Raw genomic sequence first — 20,862 nt, forward strand, 5'->3', positions numbered from 1 at the left:
TCAATCAATCGATTTCATCAGCCCAGTCACGGGCTCAGTGTAGCTGTGTCAACGCTGTCATGGCTGTGTAGCTCTATTTTTGGCCCTACTGATTTTATATATGGTGTTTCACTTTCGACAAAAACCCGCGTCCGTGGTTCGTGGAAAATGATTCGTCATGACAGTTTACATGTGTAGGAAGGTCTTCAATCGATCTAATTCGTAATGTACTGTATAGACGAGGTGTTTGAATGATGTTACAATTCATGAATCATGTGAATTTATACATTGCAATTCAGGTAAGCTTAAATTTTCTTTAATGTCATGAATGATGAATGTAGACACATGTAGAGGTGTACCATGCACAACTGCATGATTACATTGGTACTACTAAGCTTAATATTCTCATGTATAACTGTAAATCATTTGCAAGGTCTCTGGTTTCATACTACCCTGCCGCTTGCTGCTGAGAGGCGTGGCGCAAGCGCATTGGCATTGGCAGACATACTATAAAGTAATTCTTGGCCAAGCTCGAACATACTTGTTGCATCCATAGCGTACAAATCATGTACCATACGCAATCATGTAACATGAGTGCATGCTTTCTACTGTACCTCACTTAGCGCACTATGTTCCAGCTTGGCCAAGAATTTAATACTTAGATAATAGGCATGGTCGCATGTCGTGAGTTGGGTACAATTTCCATTACATGGTCAAAAATGACAAAAAATGTGTTTTTGGATATGTTGTATATATTGACAATCTCTAATAATTCACACCATTTTTAACCTTAACACATGCTTAATTTGTGAGATAATGCTTAATTAGTAATTAATTAATACACAGAGTGTCTATGTAGATCTCAAGTTTCAAATGTGTTTTTCTCAAATCGGACCTCAATTACAAAAATGACTGTAAAATTTTTATTTTATGCAAGAATGTCATCAGATTTGGAGGATATGTTCTCAATACATTGATGCTTCAAATGAACTTTAAATAATTGTATGTAAGTTAATTACATTGTGAAGGTCAATGACCTTTTTACGAGTAATTAGCAAGATGGTTATTCTATTATTGAAGAAATGAATATCAAGAAGGGAAATGTACATTAGCATATTGCTAAAAATACTGAAATTCAACTAGGATTTCATTAAAAATGAAAAAATGGAACATATAACCCTTTAAGGTGGTACTACACACCTTGATAAATTTGTGACTTTTTTGCATTTTTCTCAAAAATAATATCACACTGGTAACAAAAGTCATGTATATTAGAGGGTAAGGAATCCAGTTACTACACTGGAATTTCAGTGACTCAAGACAAGCGGTACGTTATTTATGATAAGAAAAGAGGTACCGCTAGAACGCACTTACTCATTTCTTAACATATATAATGACCCTTGTCTTGAATCACTGAAATTTCAGTGAAGTAATTGGAATCCTTGCCCCAATAATATACATATAACTTTTGTTACCAGTGTGTAGTTACTTTTTGAGAAAAAGGCAAAATTAGTCAAAAAAATTATCAGGGGGTGTAGTACCACCTTAAGTAGTCAGTAATTGTTTTAATTTTACAAATTCAACATTAAAAGCTGTCAATACATCATACCCTCTCTAGATTTGAAAAAGTAACCAGTAGTTTTGACATGCTGACATGTGAATTTTCACATAGGCCCTATTGTACACTCCCGCATCCGCCTGCTCCACATCCGCCTGCTCCTCCACCCCTGGCATTTTTCATTTCAACTGATGTGATTTTTTTACTGAATAATGTATAATTATATGCTTCAGTAGACTGAAAGAGTATAATATTAGGCTTAAAATGAGGTATGAATCACTGTTGTAGGATATGGGGTTACGGAAATAGCCAATCAAATTTGTATCACAATTTTCAGAAAAGTGTAATCCCTCCACCCTTTTAGCATACCGAACTTATGACATGCGACCGCATATAGTTTAGCTGCAACTCTATGTCTATATAACAGACTAGATTAGACATACCGTATAGTTTCTGCAACGCATAGGCCTAGATATAAAATTGTTAATTCTGATTTTAGCCAGTGGCTGTGGTTTAGCTTGTAAGCACTGCATTTCATTGAGTTCCTGTATGTCGTCTAAAACATGGTAGAGGATATGGTGCGCGTACATGCATCATTACGCAACACGCTTGTCGAGAGATGCGCACTAGCTGCACGAAGTTCTGCGAAGTAATACGCCACACAGTACGCGCAACTGAATTTGTTAATTTTAGAATAAGGGAAGTTTTCATGGCTGTTTGTTTTATAGTTAATTTATTTTCCCCTAAATTAAATGAAACTAGTTTTAGTTAAAATAATAATTTACGGTAACTGACTAAAGAATGACAACAAATGATAGGAATTTTTGTTTTTACTATCCTCTACGTATGATGGACGACAGACAGGTCCAATTTTTATCGTAGTGTGCGCCGGCATCCACTACGCAAAATATTGGTCTTGCCTGTCGTCTCACATACGGTCACCAAAACTCTCGCCAACGCCCTACCCGGCCCCGTTGCCCCTCCCCCAGTAAAAAGCCAAAATTACGAAAATGTCACCTTTTGCAGTAATTTTGCACAAAATTTGTTGGTTTTGCCCCCCAAAAAAATTCACTTTGCCCTCTCAATGCCCCCATTGGATGAGAGCATGATTTTGGCATTGGGTGGGAGCAAAATGTAAAAAAATTTGGGTCATTGGGTGAGAACAATTTTTTAATGGAACTTTTGTGTTAGAGCCGAAACAGCGCCACAGAAACCTCAAACATCAAATTTCTAGTTCTAAATCTAAATCTAAATGGCTAAAAGTAATCAAATCAGTGATAAATGAAAGCTGCTGTTCAAATTGAACTTGACAGATCAAATGCAAAAATAGGGTGTCTTCCGGGCATCCGGTGACAGAGCATAATTTGTTAGTAAAAGATATGGGGTCTTTGGGTGACAGCGACGCTGAAAAGGGATCTTAACAGCCCTACATATGCATCACCTCCAAAGTGGGAGTGCCCCCCGGATTGCCAAACTCAAAAACTTTACAATGTGCACAATCTTGGTCATACTGCAATGATGATTGTTTTAAATTCACGCACACAGTTGTCAGGATGATATAACTTCATGGTTTGATTGACACACATTTATGTTACAAACATGTGTGTCAAACTGTTTAAATTGAACTCCTGTCAACTGTGAGCATGTTTAAAAGTATCGAAGTGAGGTATGGGACCCACCCCACAGGGTCTACACTCCCTGGACGCCCATCAAGTTACGCAGAACTTTGGTCCATGGATGAGGGCTCGATCAGTCCCCCCATGTTGGAAAGGCTTTCATGGGGCATGTTCCCATTATTAGTATTTTTTAGTGGGAGTAGGTCCTTTTGAGAGGTCAAATATGGTGAGTTGCCAAAATCAGATCATAAAATATCCTTTCCTTTTGATCAATTTTCAATACATACAATCAAATAAAAGTCTGAGTCTGCTGCTGACAACTCACCACACGTAACTTTCAAGTTAAATGACCCTCCACACTTTAAAAGTAGGCCTACAAACATATCCTGTGCATGATACACATCACAGTTTTACCAAACACAACTCCAGTATGATACTCTGACTTAACTCACCACATTAAGAACACACTAATAAGGTTCTTTCACTTCCGATTCCAACCATAACCAATGCACATAAAATGCTACATATCCAATCTTCTACATTAGCTAACTCTTGATTTCCAATACTCTGAAGATAACAACTCACCATATTTGAACTCACATTGACTACATTTTTTGTATCCCCACTCAGTGAGAAAGCCCACTATTCAGAAAACAGAAAACCTATCACCCAAGGTCCGCTATTCAGAATTGTGGGCTTATTTTCCTTTTAAAAAATGACATGCTAACCAGAAGACCCGCTAATCAGAAAACCCATTAATCAGAAGGCCCACTACTCAGAAAATATATTCTGAGTAGCGGGTCTTCTGATTAACAAATTAATGAGCCCTTTTGAAGAATCACACCCAGACAACCTGCCACTCAGAAAACCCAGTTCTCAGGGTAACATTAGAGTTAGAGGTTAGGTTAAGGTTAGGGCTAACTCAGTTCTTTCAAATGATAAAAGCAGGCCACTATATTATAGTCATAGTGGGCATTCTGCGTAATGGGTAAAGGATCGGATACTGCCCGCTAGCCAAAAAATGCTAGTCGGGAAAAAAATTCTGAGTAGCGAGACTTTTACATAAAATATACAACAAAAAGCACACTATTCAGAAAGTCCATTATTCAGAAGGCCTGCTGCTCAGAAAATTCTGACTAGCGGGCCTTCTGAAAAATGGGTTTTCTGAATAGCAGGTCTTCTGACTACCAAGTCTTCTGAATCTGAGTGACAGGCTGCACCCAACATTCTATGCCATGACCAAATCTCATCAAATATGTTTGTGTAACTCCTAATGTGACATCTTAACATATTAAAACTCTCCAAATATCTTCCCCAGGAATGGCATCCACCATGGGATCAAAATTAATTGATTAATTTGAATTAATAAAAATAGCACTACTTTTCTTGCTGAGTTCTAAAGATAGACCATTGTCCAGCTCATGATACAATAGTAATATGCTTAAAATGATTTATTTTGTATGTTTTACATTATGTTTGCTTTATATACACTTAGAATGGCTGAGAAATCTATTGTACTGGTCCACCAATTTTTTGAATGGGAATTATGACAGCGACAAAAGATACTGAATTTTGATTGCATCTGCAAAACAAGGTAAATCAACATTTGCATTGGCTTAGGAAGATTTTTAGCACATTTGCAACGCAAATGATGCTATTGTCATGGTCCAGATTTCTGCATGTTTTTTTCTTTCTCTTGCTACATCGTTTGAGCAATGGATCTGGTAATTTGAGGCAGCAATCTTTGCATGATCGTTCATGATTGTTACTTATTTAGCTAGGAAAATTCGGACGGAAAGTGTCATTTTTGGAGCATTTTGTTACGAAAATTTTTACCAAATTTCATGGAATAGTCTCCTATGCAGACTATTTGTGGTGCTTTTCATATTACAAACACTGTACAAACTCCTTGATCTGGCGATTTTGTAAAAGTGATGTTGAACTTTACTGCTTCAGTGCGGCTACTGTTTGCTTTTCAGTGTTGCTTTGCCTTGCATTTGGCAAGTCAATAGATAAAGCACCAATTGGGCTCGTGCTGTCTATAGGCCCCTACTTCTGTGCGCGAGCCATGAGCAATTAGTGTCTCAAATTCTCCAAATTAGTGCACATTCAGAACGATTGTAGCAAAACTTAGTTTATATCATTGGCACTGACACATTTAATGCTAGTCCAGACTTTGTGTCTTTGTAACATATTAACACCTTTCTAGTTTTTCAATTAACACATTTAATGCTACAACATTTAATCATTTATTGGTCTAGAACAGATCCTGTACACTGTAAATATAAACTTAGAAATGTGAGGAAAAGTGATTGACTATAGCATGTAAGAAATTAATGTCCAGACTTGATGTCTTTTTAACATATTAACACCTACTTGTTAGGTCATTGTTAAGGTGGTGTTAAAGGCAAGGTTTAGGGAAATCATGAATTCCAACATTTTTGCAAATATCTCCAAAACCTTTCATGATACAATCTCAAGTCAGTTTGTACTTATGTAGGGATATGTTGGCCATGTTATGAAGGTAATAAAACCATTGCCATGGTAACCAAGCAGTCGCTATTGGCTTCTGACCAATCACATTGAAAGTTTTTTGCTGTTTTTTCGAGTCGTAAATCACTTCATTTGTCCCAATAAAAGTATACTCACATGTTGAGTCATGTTCCTGCGCACCTCCACTGATTTTCCCGTAAAAAAAATACCAGTGGAATTCCCCCCGGGGGTCAAAGTGAAATTTTTGTTTTTTGGCCACAGATTCCACATTACTTACAAACTTTTTACGGGAAAATCAGCAGGGAGGTCATTTGTGATGTTCTTGAACGATTTGACACCATTTCCTAATTTATTTGGACATGTGCAATTTCAACCATATGAGAGCAGTATCCAGGTCTGAAATTTCTCGGTCCCTGGAGAGCAATAATCAGAGGAGGTAGGGTGCTGAAAACACTGCCGAAAATCTTTAAAAATAATTATCTTCTTCTGTGCCAAAGATGAAAACGATCCATAGATCTTTAATTTGCATTTTAAACCACCTTAAGTTGTAAATTTCTCAGTATCAATAAAATTACTGAGCAAACATTGATAATGGAATTATCTGTGGAGTAAATTAATACGCTTAATTCCAATCAGTTAATTTCAATCATTTACAATCTGATTATATTATCTTCTGTGCCAAAGATGAAAACAGTCCCGTGTAGATCTTTAATTTGCATTTAAAACCACCTTAAGTTGTTGTACATTTCTCGTATCAATAAAATGACTGAGCAAACACAGATAATGGAATTATCTGTGGAGCAAATTAATACCCTTAATTCCAATCAGTTAATTCCAATCATTTACAATGTGATTAAAAAACTAAATTCACGTATAAAGGGCTGTAACTACAGATCTATAATACACTGTAAATGAAAATATCTACATGTTTCAATAAAAAAAAATGGATGTAACTGCTCACAGCAAACCCAAGAATTAAACCACCCATATTTAGCGGCACACAAAGTACACAGGTTCACTTCCCACATACCTAGTTTATGCATATTTTTAACATAATGTGACATAAAATGAACAAATATGCTACAATTTTATTGAACCTTACCTCTGGCAAAACTACATTTTCCCAGATTATTGTGCAATATATTATATATTTATTTGTATGGCGCAGTTGTATACAGGTTACTGTATATTGGTTACTATATATTGGTTATAGATGGTACATTTAACTCCACAACTTCAAAAATACGCACTCACACAACAAAAGTCCTAACATTCCCAGCAACCAACTCCACACAACTCAACCCTATAAAATACCCTCAACTATAAACTACAAACCAGCAAACATGAAACAATCCAATTATACCAAATCTACATTGCCTGCCCAATGCAACCAGCCAAAAACCTGTCAACAGCACCAAATACACTAACAAATATCTACAATCAATAAGAGAGTTACACCACTACCAACTACATCTTAAATTAACTTGTCAGTATACCTACTTTGTGCAATTTCACTGGTGCTTATTTGAATTCTGCGATGTCTTGAAGTAATTTGGCAACTCAATTTTAGTACAATACTGTATTTCTAATGTATTTTATAGTGTTTTTTAAATGTGTTTATAATTATGTACTGTGTAATTTTAGTTCTTTTACTTGGTGTGTGTATAAGGGACCCCATCTAGTGGGCCTGCGTGCCTGTTCGCGGTTGCCCTTTTGCAGCACACCACAATTTGATATTTTTATGTGCAATGAAGGTAATAAACTAAACTACACTCTTTATCACAGCCCTGCCAACAAACTAATATAAATTAACAACTGCACTTACAAACAACATAACAAATAAAACCTGCACACTGTAACCACCAACACAATGAATTTCAATTCCTGACCATAACCCATAACAAACCTACTACAGCACCATTGGTGCTCTTGTTTACATTTGGGGAGCTAAAAATTTAAAACTTTTTAGTGGGCCAATATAGGTCACAAACACTCTTTCCTTGATTTTATCACAATTTGGTAACTCCACCTATAGGATTATTGGGCTGAAAGGTATTCAGGCTCCCACAAAAATTAATATTCAGGGGGCTGAGCCCCCCTCCCCGTTCCAAAGCATATGATTTATGTGCTCTTTGACATCTGTGGTTCAATGCTGTTGCAGTGGTACAAACCGCATGAGCGTACTAGTGCAGCGCCATATATTAAAAAATTGTGCACCTATTGCTATATATGGTAGCTACAACTCTGGCGGAAATTCGTTGCCACACCAGCACGTTCTGGTGTTAAAAGCACGCAATCGAAGCTAAATATGTGATAGTTCGGTATTATTTTGTATAATAGTTGCAAATGCACATTCAGATTACACTTGCCCCTTCCCCACCCCCCATTTTTCAATGTTGGGAGACTGTAATGTAGAAATGATGACGATTTTGTCCAAATCAACATTGCAATAGGGGAGCGGGGAAGGATGTTGGCCAATTAACGCTCAGGTGTGGCAACCTTTTTCGCCAAGGTTGTCTCTGCCGAATGCAAAATATTTCATCTAAATTTCGTTTTTGTCTCATAACTCAAAAACGGAATGTCGTATGATCTTCATATTGTACACGATTTGGGAGTAGATAATATTCTTTTGAATCATAATAAAATTGTTGACAAAGTACTTGGTTTATTTAGTTTATTTAGGGAGTGGTCCCTCAAATCACCATTTATGCTCAATTACACACATTTCGTAATTAGGGCTCTAAACTGCATGATTTTCTGTTAAATATCAGTAACGGAAAATCGTATCAAGTTGCTGCTACACACAGGTTTTTAGTGGATATTGTCCATTTTATCCATGTTAAAATTAAGCGTAAATAACTTTTTTCATATCATTTTCACGCGGACCGGCCTATGTATATTATTAATTATTAAGATGCCAAAATAATGCAAAATGTGTCAAAAAACCTTCTCATTTGCCATTACATGCTGTCTACTGAATATAGTACACCGAAAATTTCATCATCTTTGAATGATGATGAAATAGCGCGAAGTTTAACTATTAGGCCAACAATAATACGAAGGATTAAGAGAGGAAAAATATTAATTTTAACAAAACTAACAGCGGGGCTCGAACCCGTAGCCTGTAGTTTAGAAGTCGGCGCCTTTACCGCCGAGCCACGGAGATGTGAATGAATTCCAAGCCATATCTAATATATTAATGTTAGTTTAAAATTATGCAATGCATATGGTATCAAATTGACCTGAAACGTGTCCAATACACATAATTTCATCGATTTACAACGATTATATATGTTGGCAATGTATTTAGGGTTATAAAAATAAACTTGGAATTTTGATTCACCACCTTTCCCCACGTTGGACAAATCTTAAATAAAGAAAATAATCTAAATTTCTTTTAATTTGTTTGTGTCGACCGTCCACCGTTAAATCATCAACCTCATCTCCATATGTGCAATGGGTTACTGATCTTAAATGCATTTGTATGACATGTTAATTCTACTATAAGGTTATAACATCTCTGTATTAGGTTAAACCAACCAGAACGGCATAACAATTGAAATTGTAGGTGAATGAGAATTAAATCACCTGTTTTAGTGTACATATACGCATTGCATAATTTTAAATTAACATTAATACATTAGAAATGCTCACGAATTCAACGACTTCTTCTTGGCTCAGCGGTTACGTCGCCGCCTTGAAATCTGTAGATCAGCGAGATCAGGGGTTCGAATCCGTCTGATGACTTTTCTATGATTATAATTTTCCTCTTCTGATCCTTGCTATTATTATTATTAGGTCTAATACTTAAACTTCACGCTATTTCGTCATCATTAAAATAGTTTTAAAATTTTGCGTACACGTACTATCTTCAGTAGACAGCATGTAATGGCGATTGATATTTTTCACATATTTTGCATTATTTTGGCATCTTTATAAATAATAGGACACATAGACCAAGCCATGTATAAATTACATGAAAATAATAATATTTAGTACAGAGAACATAAACAGGCTAAGACTCTGTGAAAATTGCACGTGAATCCGGCATTCCGTTCTAAAGATATGAACGAAAACGTAATTTCAGATGATTTTTTTATACGTGATTAGAGACAACTCTGGCGGAAATTCGTTGCCACACCAGCACGTTCTGGTGTTAAAAGCACGCAATCGAAGCTAAATATGTGATAGTTCGGTATTATTTTGTATAATAGTTGCAAATGCACATTCAGATTACACTTGCCCCTTCCCCACCCCCCATTTTTCAATGTTGGGAGACTGTAATGTAGAAATGATGACGATTTTGTCCAAATCAACATTGCAATAGGGGAGCGTGGAAGGATGTTGGCCAATTAACGCTCAGGTGTGGCAACCTTTTTCGCCAAGGTTGTAGTTAATCCGATTATTACTACACTACGAATAGTAATTTCATATTATGCCGAGTCCATTGCAGCTATGTTTCAAAGAGCGGTATTATATATTCAATCAATGATTGAGCAAATATACAGGTGGTGAGTGTGGCCTGATTATAGTGAAGGACAATTACATTCAAAAATAGTGTAACTTTGTTATGGTAATTAATCCTCATTATGTTTCACTCACCTACCTACCTACATACATACATATTTAGCATTTATAAAGTGCTGCTACAAGAGCGTAGCGCTGCACAGTGCACACAATATTGAAGGTGGCAAAACCCGGTGTCAAAAGCCCAAAATACACAAGCAAAATATATAGAGAGCAACAGAGCAATTAGAAAGAATTATACAAATGTTTCTTAAGAGCCTTCTTAAAAACAGCATTCACGGATATTGATTGGTAAACGATTCCACATTCCGGGAGCATTATAGTAGAAGGCCCTGCGCTCCGCAGACTTCAGCAGTTTAGATGTACAATGTATTGTGCTCTGTCAGTCGTGTTGTGTCAGATGCTGAGCACAGTCCAGCTCTACCAGGTTGATTGAGAGTGATACAAGAGGAGATGTAATTATAGGAGCCATATGATTCATGCATTTGTAAATGATTAAAAGTACTTTAAAACAAATTCTGTTTTCCACAGGCAACCTTAATGCAGTTCTTCCAAACATGGAGTGGCATGATCTTGCATGTTTACGCACTTGACATATCATCTTCACAGCCCAGTGGATGCGTTGAATACACTGAATGTCAGTTATGTTTGACCCTATAGGAGCTAGTCCATAGTCGATTTTAGACAAGATGAGGGCACGGATGACAAGATGGCAAGTATCACAAAGAGAATTGATCAAAAATGATTCCCTCCTGAGGTTGGTATCTGTCAATGAGTTGACCACATCACCATGGCTGTCATTATAGCTAAAGGCAGTATGGCACACATGGGTCAATGAGTAATACATAAAAATGACCTGGTGTGGTATTTAGTTCCCAGGATGTGAGTTTTGCCTGAGGCAATTTATGATTAAATGTTGATCCCTCACTACAAGTGTTACCATCGATTTGGTTGAAAAGGAGGTGGGACATTATCAAATCTCTCCAAGTTACAAAACGTAATGTGTAACATCACTACTTCTATGCGAATATCAAACACTTCCTTCACCTTTTATAGTCAGTCTACTCTGAAGTACAAAGTACCGACGCGGACGCACACATTTTGCCGACTTTGAAGGCACGCATACCTGCAGCAGAGACGCAGCACTATATACGCACTGTTAACGCACGGCATACGCGTGCGTTGGCACTTTGTACTTCAGAGTGGACAAACTGTAGGAGACAAAATGATGTACCGTGATTGTATATATACTTGTAACTCTTAAAATAGATGTCTGAACAGCTCTGAACCCCATTATCTATATAGTATGTAGATCAGTGACAAAAGTGGGACTTAATCCCAGGGACTATCACTTGTTGGGAGTGAAATTGTACAAAATAATGCACGCGTACGGAGATGTTGATGCGTCTAATGCACGAGCCCCAAAGGGGGAGTGCATTAGACGCATCAACATCTCAGTACAAGTGCATTATTTTTACAATTTCTCGAGTAACACGCGATAAGTATTTATTAACCTATTTCATACACGACTAAAAAAACCTGTGATTTTTGCAATTCTTATAACAAAATTGTCAGTAAAAATGTTGGAAAATGCAAACAAATATAAATGCATCCACCCGAAAGAAAATAAACACGTCCGAAAACACTGCGCGCCAGTGCAATTATACCATATTTATGCACAGCTAGTAATTTACTAATGCTTGCTCTGATTGGTTCTCACTATATATGCTTTTTATCATAACACCTAAAATGTTGGCCTGTTTTTGATTTGGCTCTTATTGAGATTTGTCAATTTAAAAGGTAAAACAATATTGTAACATAGTTCATAGGGACACCCTCAGTGTTTTTCAAACTCTACCACACGTACACACATTTACCAGGACCAGGAAGAAGAATACTTAGATTATAGGGATTTACTTAGTATCAAAAAGTTATTCTTTCCAACTCTTATAAAATGATTATTCTGTTATACATATGCAATTTGTTTGTTTTTCTCAGGGATTTGTTTCTCACTTCGGTCTGGTTTTGCATGGCACAACACAGCTAGGCTACACAGCTCTTGATAACTGGTGAAAAAGTGCTTCAATGATTCTCTTTTACCGACACAAAATCATCCAACGTGGTATGTTCACAGCAAATCTCGACCAGCACTGGAGTTGGACGAAACATTATATGGGTCAGATAAAGTGAGTGCTAGCACTGGACTAAAGCCATAATGTGTGATTTTCATAGATTCCTAAATGTTAGTTTTCACTTATCACAGTAATCACATTGCCCCCTTTTAATTTTGAGCTAAACAAATGAGGTAATATGAAGAAAATTGTGATTTCACTCCAGCGCTTACAATGTGTGTATTTAGCTTGCTGTTCGTATTACATTGATCTATTATTGCACCAAGCATCGCGCAGCTGGGATGTACACAATGTGTGCATGAAGAAATTTGCAGCACTTATCCAAAGGGTGCTCACTGCGCAGTTTACTTTAAGCGTGCAAATAAATAGCCAGATAATAGAAGTTATCCACTTTACTCATGCGTGACTTCGAACAAAAGGCGCTGGTTCCCGTAGTATTCCTCATTCAAACTAATTCAATGCACAACCTCGGAGTTACCTGCATGACTTTGGCGGGCTATTTTGAAATAGTCACGGTTGCACATGCAGGTACTTCTTTTGAAAGTCCTAAACAAGGTATAGGAGTCAATGTAGGATATGCAGCTTATAGAACACAGATAACCTCTATTAAAGAGACTCCGGCAATCATAACATTGTGCCTTATATGTTAGAAAAATAATTATCAAGCACAAATCACATTGTTTTATTTAAACCAAACTCATATTGACCATAAACACGAATAAAAACAGTCAGCTCTCAACACGCGATATTCAAAATTCCCGGGCCGAAATTGTCTAAGTGCAATGACGTAATGGTTATTTTGTGTTCAATTGCCGTCAGCCTTCATTGTATTACTGGGACATCATTGCACTCGGCGCCTGGGAATTTTGAATATCGCGTGTTGAGAAACGGATGTTTTATTCCTTTTATAGTCACTATGAGTTTGTTTTAAATAAAACCATGTGATTCGTGCTTGATAATTATTTTTCTAACATATAAGGAATAATGTTGTGATTGCCGGAGACTCCCTTTAAATACATTTTGAATTTGGTACTGATCAGTCCCACCTCCCATGTAACTTTGGAGCTAGGATTCTTTTACATGCAAGTGCAGCATGGAGAAGCCCTTTTTCAGAAACCTGGAGGATAAATGCTTGTTCTTGTAAAAGGTTGCTCCATTTTATAAAATCTTATTTCTTGAATTTCCACACTAGGTGATATCAGTGATGTCAACTTGAAGTGAACTGTTTAGTAATGCAGCAACTGGCTTACAAATCAGAATGTTTACTGTTTTAGTGATGAACTCAACTGAACATCAAAAGTCCGGTATGTACAATGCGTAACTGCTTTATTGGATGATAAAAGGATTAGGTCATACAGCCTAATGCAAATAGACTTCATAAATGTATACCTCAAAATGGTCCAGAATGATTACTGATACCTCAAACAATGGTCCAGAATTATACCTTGTTTTTGTTCATGGAGTGAACTTCTAATTTCACTTCCACTCTCATCTCCTATGCACAATTTATCCCTTATATACCATGTGTCTTTGAATAGCTATTGTAGCCCACCAACCCTGTGGTTAAGAGGCTAGAAATATTTCTTAATATCTCATACCCTCGTTTGAATGTCTTTTCTAATCCTGCCTCACATATCAAGAACAATTTAGCCCATTTAATCTAGCAATGTGACTGTACAGTGTATGAGGCTGGGCATATAGGACAAATACACTGGACTTTTCATTAAGCCAATTTACTACCAAAAGCCGGGGCCACTGTGAGGTGGGGCCAAATAAAAATTAGTTTATAATTCTTGAACATGATTTAACCATAACCTTCATGCTTCATAGAAATTGATACATATCTACCCATAACATTTGCTTATATTTTCTGTCAATAATTGGGGCACTATATAATGACAAATTTGGACATTAAACTCTCTCATCTTCCCCTGGTTAGGTTAGGCTATAGTATGATAGTTGTTCCGTTATATGACCTATGACACATAACGCGCCCTGTTATATGACCTCTGACACATAACGTGCCCCGATATGTGACCTATGACACATAACGCACCCGTTATGTGACCTATGACACATAATGCACCCTGTTATGTGACCTGTGACACATAACATGCCTTGTTATATGACCTATGACACATAACGCACCCGTTATATGACATATGACACATAATGCGCCCGTTATGTAACGTATGTCACATAACGCCCCCGTTATGTGACCTATGACACATAACGTGCCCCGTTATGTGACCTATGACACATAACGTGCCCCGTTATGTGACCTATGACACATAACGTGCCCCGTTATGTGACCTATGACACAATGCACCCCATTATATGACACGTAACGCGCCCCATTATATGACCTATGACACATAACGTGCCCCGTTATGTGACCTATGACACATAATGCGCCCGGTTATGTGACCTATGACACATAACACGCCCCGTTATATGACCAATGACACAAAACGCGCCCCTGTTATATGACCTATGACACATAACACGCCCCATTATATGACCTATGACACATTACGCACCCTGTTATATGACATATGACACATAACATGCCCATTATATAACATATGACACATAAAGTGCCCCGTTATATGACCTATGACACATAACACACCCCATTGTATGACCTATGACACAACACGCCCAGTTATGTGACCTATGTCACATAACGTGCCCTGATGTATGACCTATGACACATAACATGCCCCTATGACACATAACATGCCCTGTTATGTGACCTATGACACATAACATGCCCTGTTATGTGACCTATGACACATAATGCACACGGTTATGTGACCTACGACACATAACGTGCCCCGTTATATGACCTATGACACAACATGCCCCGTTATGTGACCTATGATGCATACCATAACGCGCCAGTTATGTGACCTATGATGCATAACATGCCCCGTTATGGACCTATGATACATAACGCACCCCGATATATGACCTATGACACATAACGCGCCCGTTATATGACCTATGACACATAACATGCCCTGTTATGTGAACTATGACACATAACGTACCCGTTATGTGACCTATGACATATAACGTGCCCGTTATATGACCTATGACACATAACGCACCCCGTTATATGACCTATGGCCACAGAATTAGAGAAGGAGAACCGGGACTCCCTATACCGCCACATACAATCGCTCCGTCAGCTAGGGGGAGAAAATTGGGGGTATTCGGGTCCTTGCCGACGGTGCGCGGAGACGAACGAAAACAATGTGGCGTCTCACCTCAGACCTGAAGCATCTTAGTACTCGTGTGCAGGTCGCATCAAGTGCGTCTCTCAAATGCACCCTTCATCCATGTCGCACTTGCATGACAACGAATGCCTCGAGTGCATTCCGAGGGAAACCGAATACCCCAATTTTTGCTCCATTCATGCCTGTATTAATATGGTGGTCAAGTCCCTATTCTGTGTCTTTAATTCTGTGCGCTCAGTTATGTGACCTATCATATGTGACCTATGACATGACACAACCCGCCCTGTTATATGACCTATGACACATCACGTACCCTGTTATGTGACCTATGACACATAATGCGCCCTGTTATATGACCTATGACACATAACGCATCCCGTTATGTCCAGTCATGTCCATAATCATTTTGATACAGCCTGTATACCTGATCCGTGAACTTTGTCTTTAATGCCTTTTTAAAGACAATTCTTGTTTCAAGTTACACTTGCAGCTACCTACTTTACAGTTGAATTGTAGCTCTGTAAATCAACTACTATGTAAATTTCAGCTACTGGATAATTGAGAATCATAAAACAAATCAAATTTCATGGAATCATTCCGGGTTTCGTGATTTAAATCATGTTGAATCAAATCGCAATTTAAATCACATGACTTGTTTCAAAAAACAATTTTTGATAAATCATAAATGTAAGTTAATTTCTTTCTTAAATTGATGGTTTTACCTCATCCCTAATGCTTCTACAACTTCTGGATACAATTAAAATACCTCTATGATGTCATTTTTATATATTGCCAAAATTCACCTTCAAGATGTAGAATGCTACAGGTTTTTCCCATGATTTTACCAAATATTTTCTTTGAAAATGTAAAAACATGTTTCGAATATTAATACCTGATAGGATTGCGCATTATGTCTAGCTTTTCACTGGTCTCTTTTGACTCTATCATGGGGTATAGTTCTCAAAATAAAAAAAAATTAAACAAATCAATATAAATAAAAAAGAATCGGATCTAAATAAAAAAAATCACATTTAAATTTGAACAATCTGATTTTCAAAAATGAAATTTTTAATTTATATTTTGGTTTATTTCTTTACAGATGAAATTTGAACTTGGAAGGAATCATCTGCATCAACAAGCTAAAGCAAGAGATAGATCGAGATGATGATACTGTAGTGATGAGTGATGACGATGTGTAAAGTAAATGCAAACACCTGTGCCATATAGCATGTTGGCACTTCAACTAGGCAAGCGAATTAAAATTTGACAGAAATAGACAACTTGTCAACAAAATGGCTGGTAGGATCTACATGTAAACATGTACATGTACAGTAGGCCTATACCTATCAATTAGGCTTAGAGGACTAGCTAGTAGTAGTCACCTGCTGTTAAACTTTTAACCCAAGACTGAGTACAAAGAAACGTTAACAGAATTAAGTTTTAGAAGAGAATATGTTGATCTCATATACATGTATAAGTGCAATCTGGGATTATATGACATTAATCTAGATGATTATGTAGTTTGTTACTGGTGGAACCAGCTCGCTAGTATTAATTATTAGTTCCACAAATTATGTTGCTTCATTTAAAGGAGTATTTCGTGATCCTAGCATCCTCTATTTATGTCATTTTTCATTAGATATCCACGAAAAAACATATTCCCAAAATTTCAGTTGATTCCGATTTTGCGTTCGCGAGTTATGCATGATTATGTGTATTACACTGCTCCATAGACAATGCGTTGTAATTTCGTTCTGGTGCACCAGAACGAAATTCAAATTTCACGATATCTTTGCTAAACGAATTAATCTGCAAGAAATATTTTGTACATAAACATTATGTAGCCAGAGGTTTCCAGTGATATAAAAATCTCAACTTTTTTTGAGAAAAGTGGGGGATGAGGCTGTGGATCACGAAATGCCCCTTTAAGGGTATACGATGTATTGTTGGTTGAAGCAGCAAAAAAAATGCAGTTCACAGCTCCTTGCGAATGGTAGGGAGCTTTAGCAACAATTGCATTGCTCAATTCACAGGAACGTGTAGAAGAATTCAAATAACTACGTTGTGTCCTCATTTAAATAAAATTCTGTCAACCATAAGGTACCATAGGCCAATTCTAAAGAATGGTTGCGGAATCGAACTGAAGACCTTTCCCTCTGTCACTTAAAAGTGTCCACCAACAATATCTGCTATTTCAATTGTTATAGTACCGTTCCAGAGTGAGTTTATTTGATAGGGTCTATACAAGGAACTTATTAGGTCTAGCAGAGATAGATGTGTTGTAGGTTATTCATGTACCTGTAGTGTATGTAACAGTGGATGCTGGACAATATTAATTATAAAGTCTACAAATATACTGATGTTTGATATAATGCAGACATGACCTTAAAATAACAACATACATGTATGTAAACAAGAGCTCATTTTGAGGCCACCCCACCACGAATGCCACATCCGCAACCAATAAAAATGCTATTTCTGTTATTATTTTGAGATTTAACATCTTCGAAAGCTTTAATTAGAAATACAATGTACATCTTTGGCCCGCTATCAAATTTTTTAAAAATGGCTAGCCCTCTTTGGCCATAATTTTTTAGTGTTGCGTATGTGACAAAAGTTGCGGATGTCACCATGTCTTAGGTTGCCCGACCTAGATTTTGCATTGCGAAAGATTTTTATTTTTAATCTTGCCGAGTTACTCAATTAATTTTTTGCATTTTTTGGCCAAAATGTATTGATTTTGACTGGAAGTTTTGAAAATAATTCCGAACATTTTCAAAATTTGTTTTCAAAAATCAAATGTTTATTTGGGGGTTTTTTTGCCAGCAATATTAGTACTAAGAAAGTTTTTAAATGTGTTCTCATGACCCTGGACATGAAGTTATTTTTAAATGGTCTGCTGGTAGTGCAAACAGGAAAATTGCAACAATTGTGCACACTGCTAAAAAATCTATACTTTGGCAGAATAGTATATAGTCAAGACCACAAAGAATATTTTCAGGATAGAAACCAATCAACCAAGCTGGTTAGGCCCTGGTTAAGTTGGGTAAAAAATTGTATACGCTGGCGAAGTTACGTAATAATCGGATTACGCTGCTGCACTGATACGTTCACACGGTACCTCTGCATTGAACCACATCATGCTGATCACTTGCACCTGTAAGATTAGTATCTTTGAAAAGACCAGTATTGTATTCAGTGATGAGTGTAACCTGCTTGTAGTGCAGCGCGATATGTTCAAAATTGTTTTCACGTACCTATTGCTATGGTAATTAATTCGATTAATTACGTAACTTTGCCAGCGTATAGTGGTCAAAAATGTTCATCTAGTCCTGTGAATTAAAAAAGGATGGTATAATCAACGGCATCTCCACTTCTCCTCATCAAAATGGAGATCTTTGTATCAGCGGAAAGTGCATATTTTCTAGTTTCCTATTGACCCTGATTTTAAAAATAACATTTTTAATATAAAAATGTATCACTTGTTTTAGGTTTGGCAAACTTGTGTATTTTGTGTCTGAATTATACACTGACTACAATTTTGGAGTAGTTACTTTTTGTGTGTTTTTTGCATGTTAGAAAAATAAAATGACATTGAATAAGAATACAAAAGAGCATGTATCTATGAGTTTGTTTTCATGGTGACTGGTGTTTAGGCAGTATGCAGACTCTGAGTATTAGACGTATAATATTTGATGTATCTACGTTATATAATCTAGTCCCATTCTATTTCCAGTAATGTTTAAGTTCTAACGAATGTTTGATGACGTAAAATCGATAATATGTTACGTATAATATCTGGTAGAAATATATTATCGCTTTTACGTCATCAAACATTTGTTAAACATTACTGGAAATAGAATGCCAATAGATTAAATAACGTAGAGATATGTTACATCAAATATTATACGTCTAGTAAAAAGTCTGCATACGGCCTACAGTAAAGGACTGATCAATTATTAGACAATTTTATGGGTGAGCTTTTTTTTCATGGAAAGGTGTGATCGAACATGAAAGAAAACGCAAATTTAAAATTGATAGGATCTTTTTCTGTGGAGGCATGGGTGTAAAATTCGGCAATTTATTTTTGCCCGAAATTGTGTAGTTTTCAGTGAAGGTTTGTTCTGATGGGGTTGGGGGCCCGGGTGGCAAGTTTTTAGGAAAAATATCCAAATTCGAAAATGATTGGTCCAATAAAATCAAGGTGTCAGGAGGAATGGACACAATGATCCAGAGACGCTAGACGGCTACGAAGGAGTGAGCATTTCCCTCAATCATGGGCTTTGCCACCAAGCAGCAGCGAAGCCAGGAATTTTTCAGATGGGGGAAGGGGACATTTCGAATGTTTTTTGGATTCACCCCCCCCCCCCCAAATGGTTTTTGTGGCAGAGCTAACCGTGGAGTCAAACATACATGTATTTTTCCTGAACCATGAAATGGTCTCAGCCTATTATTCTAATTTACTTTCTTCCTTACTGACGTAGTCAACAACGGTCTGAAATGGACATATCTCCAAATCCGGGGGGAGGCACTCCCACTTTGGAGGTGACGCGTATATATAGGCCTGTTAAGAGCCCCTTTTCAGCACCACTGTCACCCAAAGAAACCATATTTTTGATGTGCATATGCTCTGTCACCCAAAGACCCCATATTTTTTCCTTTCGATTTGTCACCCAAAGACCCTATACTAGTATACTTACATATGAACACCAACGAGTCATCTAAATTCAATTTTCGAGGCTTTTTTTTTTGCTCTCACCCAGACCCCATTTTAAAAAAGGTCCTATTCTCACCAAATGCCCCCTAATTTTGATCCAAATGGTTCGTCTCTCACCCAATGACCCCATAGTTTGTACATTTTGCTCTCATATGGAAAGGTTTCTATACAAAAACGTTTCTCTTATAAACCATCATGCGTTCAGTTTCCACCTCGATACACCTGAGCACACATTTTCGTCCAAGAGCTTCCAAGCAGAGAACAAGCAGTGAATGTCTCCACCAGTCTTTGATTACACTACGCGGTTGAGTGCATAGCAATAAGAGAGCTGTGGAGCTTCTAGCTGAAAAATGGGCCTCTTTGATTGGTTTTTATATCAAACGAAAGCTAACACTTCCCCTAAAAACACTTTTTCGTCACTAGGTCAACAGATAACGCAATTCAATGTTATAGCAAGGCGAATGCGGTAAATCTGTTGAAAACTACCTGTCCAAGCACATTTTTTGACCAAAATGTAGGTTTAAAAGTCAAAGCCTCAAGTGTTCCTTAAAATATTTGTCAAATTTTATGTCATTAAATGAAAAAGCACACTTATATT

At 37.1% G+C, this 20,862-nt stretch overlaps 2 long non-coding RNA genes across 2 annotated transcripts; both read left to right on the forward strand.

The window, feature by feature from the left end:
• Positions 1-79: 79 nt before the first annotated feature.
• Positions 80-12,286, forward strand: LOC140145230 (uncharacterized). The gene is made up of 4 exons (XR_011858005.1): positions 80-278; positions 4,649-4,747; positions 10,705-10,885; positions 12,172-12,286. It is a non-coding gene; the product is annotated as an uncharacterized lncRNA (long non-coding RNA).
• Positions 12,287-12,311: 25 nt separating this feature from the next.
• LOC140145231 (uncharacterized) lies at positions 12,312-17,535 on the forward strand. Its single transcript, XR_011858006.1, has 3 exons — positions 12,312-12,359; positions 13,498-13,609; positions 16,647-17,535. It is a non-coding gene; the product is annotated as an uncharacterized lncRNA (long non-coding RNA).
• The last annotated feature ends 3,327 nt before the right edge of the window (positions 17,536-20,862 follow it).

The sequence above is a fragment of the Amphiura filiformis genome, unplaced genomic scaffold, assembly GCF_039555335.1.
Source record: "Amphiura filiformis unplaced genomic scaffold, Afil_fr2py scaffold_179, whole genome shotgun sequence".
NCBI lineage: Eukaryota > Metazoa > Echinodermata > Ophiuroidea > Amphilepidida > Amphiuridae > Amphiura > Amphiura filiformis.